Genomic DNA, 10058 nt, shown 5'->3' on the forward strand with positions numbered 1-10058 from the left:
TTCAATTGGACTGGTACTCTGCAATTCAGACTTCAATACATGCTTCATTATTTTGATTATTAATCCATTATGAGATGATCTGCAAATATTTTATACCATCACCAAGTTGTCTATGATTTTCTTTGCTCAGCAGCAGTTTTTTTTTTTTTTTTGGTTTGTGGGCCACACCCATTTGACACTCAGGGGTTACTCATGGCTATGGGCTCAGAAATCACCCCTGGCTTTGGGGGACCATATGGGACACCAGGAATAGAACCGCAGTCCGTCCTACGCTAGCACTTGCAAGGCAGACACCTTACCTCTAGCGCCACCTTCCCAGCCCCTCAGCTGTAGTTTTTTACTTTTGCTTCTGGTGACAAATCCCAAAACAAAGTTGGCACAATCAATGTCAAGGAGCTTATTACATCTATCACTTCCTCTAGGGGTATTATGAATTCATGTATTAGGTCAAGTCTTTATTCTAATTTTAATTGACTAGTGTATAAAGTGAGATGATTTCATTTTTCACCACACCTTTTACCTGAAAGACTTTTTTTTTTTTTTTTTTTTTTGGTTTTTGGGTCACACCCGGCAGCGCTCAGGGGTTATTCCTGGCTCCAGGCTCAGAAATTGCTCCTGGCAGGCACGGGGGACCATATGGGGCGCCGGGATTCGAACCGATGACCTCCTGCATGAAAGGCAAATGCCTTACCTCCATGCTATCTCTCCGGCCCCCTGAAAGACTATTCTTTGCATGAATATTCTCAGCAGTTCTGCTGTAAAGTTACAATGTATGGACTTATTACTGAGTTCTCTATTTTGTTCCACTAATCTACATTGTTAGTTTTTAATGTCAATAGCACAACATTTTGATAACCATAGCTTTCTCTGAGAAAAAATATATACGACATAGTTTAAAACAGGAAGTCTGACACTTGCAGCTTTGTTCTCCTTTCTCAACATGACTTTGATTATTCTGGATCTTTTGTGGTTCCACACATAGTTTAGTCTTGTTTTCCTATTTCTGTAAAAAAAAAAAGGGGGGGGAGGGGTGGGTTAGGGAATGCCAGTTTCCACACAGGCAGTGCACTTCTGGTCCTTGCTTAACTTCAGTGAGGCAGGAACAGGAATGTATTGTTCAGGGAAAATACAGGTCCAGAGTAGCAATTCTGGACAGGAAAGACGGGAAGGACTGCAAGTATAGATATGAACATAAAGAAGCAGCCATAGCCCCCATCCTGGACTGTGAGGACCTCAGTTAGATCCCTGGAGTAAACATGAGTCTCTCCCTTCCAACCAAGTGATAGCTGGGAAAATAGAGGATCCCCAGGCCATGAGCCACTATGTCTACCCAAAAGGCCAGTGACCCTGAGAAAAAGATAAAAAACTTAAGGCTCGGGGCCGGGCTAGCGCTAAAGGTAAGGTGCCTGCCTGCCTGCCTGCGCTAGCCTTGGACGGACCCGCGGTTTGATCCCCCGGTGTCCCATATGGTCCCCCAAGCCAGGAGCGACTTCTGAAGCGCATAGCCAGGAGTAACCCCTGAGCGTCACGGGTGTGGCCCAAAAACCAAAAAAAAAAAAAAAAAACTTAAGGCTCTGTTCTGTCTTTGAATTACTGATGTTTCCAAGGTCCCTAAAAAGCCAAAATGGCTATCCCCAAAGCCTCATCACTTGATAGAAAGTGGATTTCTACAAGTGCCTTTGATTTTGGAGATCTCCAGCTTTATATACCGATATAGCTGCCAGAGTCCTAAGTATGTATTTAAACAGAGTTTACCCTCAATAGGCAGAGGACAATATGCAGCACTTGTCAGTATTTTCACCTCTCCCCATCAGATCCTGAAGTCTTGTCCAAAAAGCTCTCACACCACTGGGTCCTCATCTGTACATTATACCATTCATTGTCATGGACCCTGGTGAGATTGTTTCATGGCTTTAAAGTTTAAATTAGAGCTGGAGAGACAACATAGTGGTAGGGCATTTGCCTTGCATTCGCCCAACCCAAGACAGATCTAGGTTCAATTCCTGGTATCCCATACGGTCCCCGAGCCTGCCAGGAGTAACCCCTGAGCTCCGGGTGTGGCCCAAAAACCAATCAATCAATAAACTGCTTTTAAAAAAATAAAAAATAGGGATCGGAGAGATAGCACGGAGGTAAGATGTTTGCCTTGCATGCAGAAGGATGGTGGTTCGAATCCCGGCATCCCATATGATCCCCCGAGCCTGCCAGGAGTTATTTCTGAGCTCATAGCCAGGAATAACCCCTGAGTGCTGCTGGGTGTGACCCAAAAACAAAAACAAAAACAAAAAATAAAATAAAATAGCACAGCGGTGTTTGCCTTGCAAGCAGTCAATCCAGGACCAAAAACAGATCTAGGTTCAATTCCTGGTATCCCATACGGTCCCCGAGCCTGCCAGGAGTAACCCCTGAGCTCCGGGTGTGGCCCAAAAACCAATCAATCAATAAACTGCTTTTAAAAAAAAAAAAATAGGGATCGGAGAGATAGCATGGAGGTAGGGCATTTGCCTTGCATGCAGAAGGATGGTGGTTCGAATCCCGGTGTCCCATATGGTCCCCCGTGCCTGCCAGGAGCTATTTCTGAGCAGACAGCCAGGAGTAACCCCTGAGCACCGCCGGGTGTGGCCCAAAAAACAAAAAAAAAAAAAAGAAAGAAAAAGAAAAAGCACATCCAGGTCAAGTATTACCAAAAGTGCCTCCTCGTCCCCCAACACAAAGGAGGCCATCCTTAAAACATGCAACTAAAATTCTAATGTGGATTGTATTGAGTCTATCTGTTGTGCAAAGTAATAGTATCATTTAACTAATATTAATTCTTCCAATCCATAAATAAAACTTGTGGAGCTAGAGAGACAGCACAGCGGTAGGGCGTTTGCCTTGCACGCAGTAGACCAGGAGGAATGATGGTTCGAATCACGGCATCCCTTATGGTCCCCCGAGTCTGCCAGGAGTAACCCCTGAGCGCTACTGGGTGTGACATAGATAGATAGATAGATAGATAGATAGATAGATAGATAGATAGATAGATAGATAGATAGATAGAGATAGACAGACAGACTGACAGACAGACAGACAGACAGACAGACAGACATTCTTTCTATTGGTGTCATATTCCATTTCTTTCAAAAAATCTTTTTTTTTAAAGGACTGGAAAGCACCCGCGGGACTCGAACCACCAGAGGTGACTGGTTTCAAAGCAAAGCTTTGTAACAGCGAAGTAACCGCTGAGCTAAAGACAGTCCTTTTATTTATTTATTTATTTATTTATTTATTTATTTATTTATTTATTTATTTATTTATTTTGGGTTTTTGAGTCACACCCAGCAGTGCTCAGGGGTTACTCCTGGCTCTATGCTCAGAAATCGCTCCTGGCAGGCTCAGGGACCATATGGGATGCCGGGATTCGAACCACCATCCTTCTGCATGCAAGGCAAACTCCCTACCTCCATACTATCTCTCCGGCCCTTCATCAAAATCTTATTTTTTCCCATGTACAGACCATTAGTTTCCTGGGTTAAATTTAAAGTTGTTCCTAAGCATTTTATTCATTGTTTGTTTGTTTTGGGGTCACACCAGAGATGCTCAGCAGTATACTCTTGGCTCTGCATTTAAGAATTATTCCTGGCAGAGCTCAGAGAACCATATGAGATGCTGGGGGTCAAACCCAGATTAGCTGTACTATCTCCAGCGCTGTTATTCTATTCTTTTTGATACAATTTTAAGTAAATTGTCCCCTTATTTTCTCCTAAAAGACAGTATATATGGAAAAAATTATAAACTAGAAGGGTCAGGAAATGACTTAGTGGCTAAAGGCATGAAATCTAGAGACTAGACAACCATAAGTTGGCTCCTCCGTGCCACTCATATGCAATAAGTATAATCCTGGCAGCTGTAGTCTGAGATCCCCAGCACCACAAGAAATTTCTGGCTGTACCAAATGTGGCAAGCACAACAAAGATGTGTGAACTGCATAGCCAGGAGTACAACTCCCTAAGCAAGTGTAAACACCACCACTTAAAAAGTATAAACCCTGGGGCCAGAGCAATGGCGCAAGCGGTAGGGCATCTGCCTTATATGCGCTAACATACTAGGGTTCAATCCCAGCGTCCCATATGTTCCCCCAAGCCAGATTTCTGAGTGCATAGCCAGGAGTAACCCCTGAGCATCACCCGGTTATGGCCCAAAAACCAAATAAATAAATAAGTATAAAACCTGATAAGCACTACAGTGCAAGCAATACAACCTGATGTATGGCCCAAAACAAACACAACAACCAAGTGAGTAAATTGGGGGGGGGGGTGTGTTGGTTTTTGGGTCACACAAGGCAGCGCTCAGGAGTTACTCCTGGCTCTATGCTCAGAAATCGCTCCTGGCAGGCTAGGGGACCATATGGAATGCCGGGATTCGAACCACCGTCCTTCTGCATGCAAGGCAAACGCTCCACCTCCATGCTATCTCTTCAGTCCCCAAGTGAGTATTAGCATGTCTTTACAACTACATCAAATAGCACAAACACAGCTGCCATGTCTTCACCCAGCCTGCTCCAGTGTTCTTGAAAGAAATGTAAACCAAGCCAGGAAAAATTATGCATACCAGCCACACAGCTGAAAGCTGGCAATTCTAGCAGAGGTCAGGCCAATTCCCCAATCTACAGAAGTCACTCATTCGCCACTTCTCTACAGAGACCCCTACCTGACCAAAACTCTAGGCATGCTGGTATTTGTGCTGTATTACCAGGACATTTTTGGACTGAGTACAGGCACCTCCCATCCTGCCTTCGAGTACTTCCAGAAGACGCGGCAGCAAAAAACATGTCCCACAAAAGCCACAGTATCAGCAGTAGTGCTTACAATTCTGAACCACACTGCTGTATCACCAGTGGCACAGCAATTCCATTTTTGTTTAATATGATCATTCCCATAGGAACATACCAATGTGTAGCTAAAGCCACCTAATGTTCAGAAACAAATGAAGTAACAGAATGGTAAACTAACAAGAGCTTACTAAACTTAAGGACCTCACTGAGATATAAAAACTTCCAAAAATTTCTTGTCACTGAACTTCAATATTCCTTTTTCTTCTATTTTTTCTTTCTTTTCTTTTTAATAATTTTGCTACTTTGTATAAAAACAAATGTATTACAGGGGCCGGAGAGATAGCATGGAGGTAAGGCATTTGCCTTGCATGCACAAGGACGCTGGTTCGAATCCTGGCATCCCATATGATTCCCTGAGCCTGCCAGGAGCGATTTCTGAGCGTAGAGCCAGGAGTGATCCCTGAGCGTTGTCAGGTGTGACTCAAAAACCAAAACCAAAAAAAAAAAAAAAAAAAGTATTACAATCAACTATGTCAACTATGTGACACATGTACTTTAAATAAAGGAAATTAAAATAAAAAACAAATATATTAAATAACTTGAGTCTAGGGGCCAGAAAGATAGCAGAGCTGTAGGGTGTGTGCCTTGCATGCAGCCAACCCGGGAGGGGCACATTGGATTACCAACATCCCATATGGTCCCCCCAGCCTGCTAGTGCAGAGCCAGAAATAACCCCTGAGCTCCGCAGGGTGTGACCCAAAAACCAATCAACCAATCAATTAATAAAGTTTAAAAAAAAACTTGAGTCTAGGGACCAGAGAGATAGCATGGAGGTAGGGCATTTGCCTTGCATGAAGAAGGATGGTGGTTCGAATCCCAGCATCCCATAAGTCCCCCGAGCCTGCCAGGAGCAATTTCTGAATGTAGAGCCAGGAGTAACCCCTGAGTGCTGCCAGGTATGACCCAAAAACCAAAAATAAATAAGAACTTGAGTCTAAAAAAAGAATTTAAAAAAAACTATGAATATTTCTTTATATTTGGGAGGGCACACTTGGCAGTGCTCTGGGATTCTTTCTGGCTATGTACTCAATATTATTCCTGACCAAGCTCAAGAGAGCATATATAGTGGTAGGAATCAAGCCTGACTCTGCTGCATGCAAGGCAAATGCCCTACCTGCTCTACTAGCACTCCAGATGAATATGGTCATTTCTATTGATTAGGTGTTAATACTATAAGTACTAAAATTAAAACTCTCTGCTTTTTAAAAAATTCAGCTACTAGAAATTTCTTTGGGGGGGGGGGTTTGGTCACACCTAGCAGTACTCAGGAGTTATTCCGGATTCTGCTCTCAGGTAACATTATTGACAGGCTGAAGGAACCATATGGAACTCTGGGGATCAAACCCAGGTCAACCACATGGAAGGCAAGCATCCTATTCGTGCTGTACTATTGCTCCAGCCCCTACTGAAAATTTCTCAATTACATATGTGGCTCATACTTAACAGTTCAGCTTTTCTTTTTTTTTTTGGGGGGGGGGGGTTGGTTTGAGTTTTGGGTAACACCTGGCAGCGCTCAGGGGTTACTCCTGGCTCTATGCTCAGGAATCGGCCCTGGCAGGCACAGGGGACCATATGGGATAGCCGGGATTCTAACCACATCCCTCTGCATAAAAAGCAAACGACTTGGGGGCTGGAGAGATAGCATGGAGGTAAGGCGTTTGCCTTTCATGCAAGAGGTCATCGGTTCGAATCCCAGCGTCCCATATGGTCCCCCGTGCCTGCCAGGAGCAATTTCTGAGCATGGAGCCAGGAGTAACCCCTGAGCACTGCTGGGTGTGACCCAAAAACCACAAAAAAAAAAAAAAAAAAAAAGCAAACGACTTACCTCCACTCTATCTCTCCTGCCTCAGCTTTTCATTTTCTCTTTTTGAAGGAAAGGGTCACATCAAGTAGTGGTGGGGGCTAGTCCTAGATCATTCTCAGGACTTATTCCTCCTGGTCCCTGAGGTACCATATAGTGCCAGGGATCAAACCCAGGATTTCAGTATGCAGAGCATGCCCACTGAGCTATCTCTCCAGTCCTGTCTTGTTTATTTTAAATGTTGCTCTAAAAACACCAAGATCATCAAGCAATAAGTAGAAGGTATAATTAGGGGATCTAGCATAATAAAACAGTAGGTATTTGTCTTGCACAAGACAGGCCCAGGTTCAATGCATTCCATTTGGTCCCCAAGTTGCCAGGAATTGCTGAGGCAGAGCCAGGATTAAGTCCTGAGAACAGCCCGATGTGCCCCCCCCCCCAAATGAGAACAAAAGGTTTACTTAGGCAAAGGAAGGAGGAAAGAACAAGAGAAAGGAGGGAAGAAAGTAGGGAGTTCAAGAGGCTAAACACCTGCTTTGAAGTGGAAGTCCAGGTATCTCCAGTATCAATCCTCCAGCCACCCAGCACTATGAAAATGACCGCCCCCACTCCAGCACCAAACCACTAAAGTAGAGCAGCCTGAGCACAAACAAAACAAAGAGGAATGGAGAGAGCATAGGCGGCAAGTCCACTTGCCTTGCAAGCATCCAAACCCTGTTCAACCCAACATCATATATGGTCCCCTGAGCATGGCCAGGGTGCTTCCTGAGTACCGAGCCAGAGTCCAAGGATATGGTCCAGGGCCCGGAGAGATAGCACAGCGGCGTTTGCCTTGCAAGCAGCCGATCCAGGACCAAAGGTGGTTGGTTCGAATCCCGGTGTCCCATATGGTCCCCCGTGCCTGCCAGGAGCTATTTCTGAGCAGACAGCCAGGAGTAACCCCTGAGCAACGCTGGGTGTGGCCCAAAAAAAAAAACAAAAACAAAAAAAAAGATATGGTCCAAACTAACCTAACCAAAAAAAAATCGTAATTCTTAATAAATACAAAGCCAAGATCTTCAGTAATTAAACAATACAGAGGTGAAGGCACTTATTTTGAATGTAAATAAACCAGATTCAACCCCACAACTGCATGGTCTACCCTAAATAGCCTAGTACCGCGATGGCAAACCTATGGCACTCGAAAGCCTTGCAGCTTTCGCAATTAAGATATGTGGCATAAAAAAAAAAAAAAAAAAAAAAAAAAAGATATGTGGCATATGCCGCATAGGTTTTAGATACTAAAATCTTGTTTTTTTTTTTTTTTTTTTTTGTTTTTTTGGTTTTTTTTTTTGGTTTTTGGGCCACACCCGGTGACGCTCAGGGGTTACTCCTGGCTATGCGCTCAGAAGTCGCTCCTGGCTTGGGGGACCATATGGGACGCCGGGGGATCGAACCGCGGTCCGTCCTAGGCTAGCGCAGGCAAGGCAGGCACCTTACCTCCCGCGCCACCGCCCGGCCCCTAAAATCTTGTTTTTAAGTTTAATTGACATCTGACACTTTTGAGGAAATTCTTTGGTTTTGTGCACAGTTTGGGCACTCGGATCAAAAAGGTTAGCCATCACTGGTACAATCCCTGAGCCCAAGGTGGTGGTTGTGTCCCAAAAACAAATATACATACATTGATTTCAAAATATTTACAAAGTGGGTCTGGTACCCAAGTACTATTGAGAGTGATTCATTCCTAAGTGTAGAGCCAGAAATAAGTCCTGAGCACCAATGTGTGTGACCCAAAAAGAAAAACAAGAAAAGTGGTTAGGGGTCAGAGAGTATATAGCAGGTAGAGCATCTGCCTTGAACAAGGCAGGTTCAATCACCAAAAACACATATGCCAAGGTTCTATCAGCAGTGATCCATGAACACAGCAGGCTTGTTCCAAAAACCACCAAACAGGGCCAGAGAGATAGCACAGCGGTAGGGCATTTGTCTTGCATACAGACAGATGATGGTTTGCATCCCAGCATCCCATATGGTCCCCCAACCTGCCAGGAACGATTTCTGAGCATAGAACCAGAAGTAACCCCTGAGCGCTACCGGGTGTGACCCAAAACCAAAAAAAAAAAAAAAAAAAAAAGATTAGTGGACCTGGTGCTGGAGCAATAGCACAGAGGTAGGTTGCACATGGCTGACCTAGGACAAACCTGGGTTGGATCTCCGGCACCCCACATGGCCTGAGCCAGGAGTGATTTCTGAGCGCAAAGCCAGGAGTGACCCCTGAGCGTCCCTGGGTGTGCCTCCCCGCCAAAAAAAAAAGCTAAGTTCAATCCCCTACAATGAATGGCTCTCCCAAGCATAACAGTTACGACTCTGGTTCTCCCATGAAGTACTACCCACTAAAGCCTGAGTACAGAAACCATCAGTCTAATGCCAAGCCAACCATGTCTAGAAACGATTCCAGGTTCCTAAAGCTCTGTGCTGGGTGGCCCCCATAAAAATTTCTATGGGATCATTGGGCCACAGGGGCAGTAGAGCCAGAAGGGCGTTTGCCTATCACCAGGTTTGGATGTTCGATCTCTGGCATCCCATATGGTCCCCCAGAACCAACCACCAAGAGTGATTCCTGGGGCTGGAGAGATAGCACAGCGATAGGGTGTTTGCCTTGCACGCAGCCAATCCAGGATGGATGGTGATTCGAATCCGGCATCCCATATGGTCCCCTATGCCTGCCAGGAGTGATTTCTGTCACAGAGCGAGGAGTAACCACTGAGCGCCACTGGGTGTGATCCAACCCCCCCCCCCAAAGTGATTCCTGAGCATCACCTGAGGAAGGGGGGAAGGAAGAGAAGGAAGAGGCAGAAGTCAGTCCCGATGGGGGGGTGTAGAGTTGCAGGAACAAATTCTTAAGTTGGGGCAACAAATGATGTGTAAGCGCTGACACAGTAGGAAACATTCGGCATCAGTTCATTTCCACCTTGTCATTAAAAAAAAAAGAGGCTGGGCTTTTGATCACGATTTTAAGAGTTTCCATAAAGACTTGGCTTACAGAGATCTTGACTGCTTCCACCAGGATCTGATCACAACTCAAGTTTTCAGCTATATGTTTAATTCCTAGGATAAATTATTGGAATCTGCCTGCCAGGAAGACTTCAGATCACAGCCAGGCACCTGCATTCTGGCTACTTTAAAGCCAAGGCTCCACCCCAATCTTCCCACCCACACAGCAGCACTTCAAGTCCTTGGGAGGTTTATCTGCACTCGCGGAGTAGTTCGCGGATTTCTCCCCCACGGGAGTTAGGATTGAGAAACTCGAGAAAGAGAAAAAAAAAAATCACATCCCAATCTTCAGGCTGCAGGGCCGGAGCAGTGGCACAAGGGGTAAGGCATTTGCCTTGCAGAAGGCTGACC

Source organism: Suncus etruscus, chromosome 4 (genome assembly GCF_024139225.1).
Source record: "Suncus etruscus isolate mSunEtr1 chromosome 4, mSunEtr1.pri.cur, whole genome shotgun sequence".
Taxonomy (NCBI): domain Eukaryota; kingdom Metazoa; phylum Chordata; class Mammalia; order Eulipotyphla; family Soricidae; genus Suncus; species Suncus etruscus.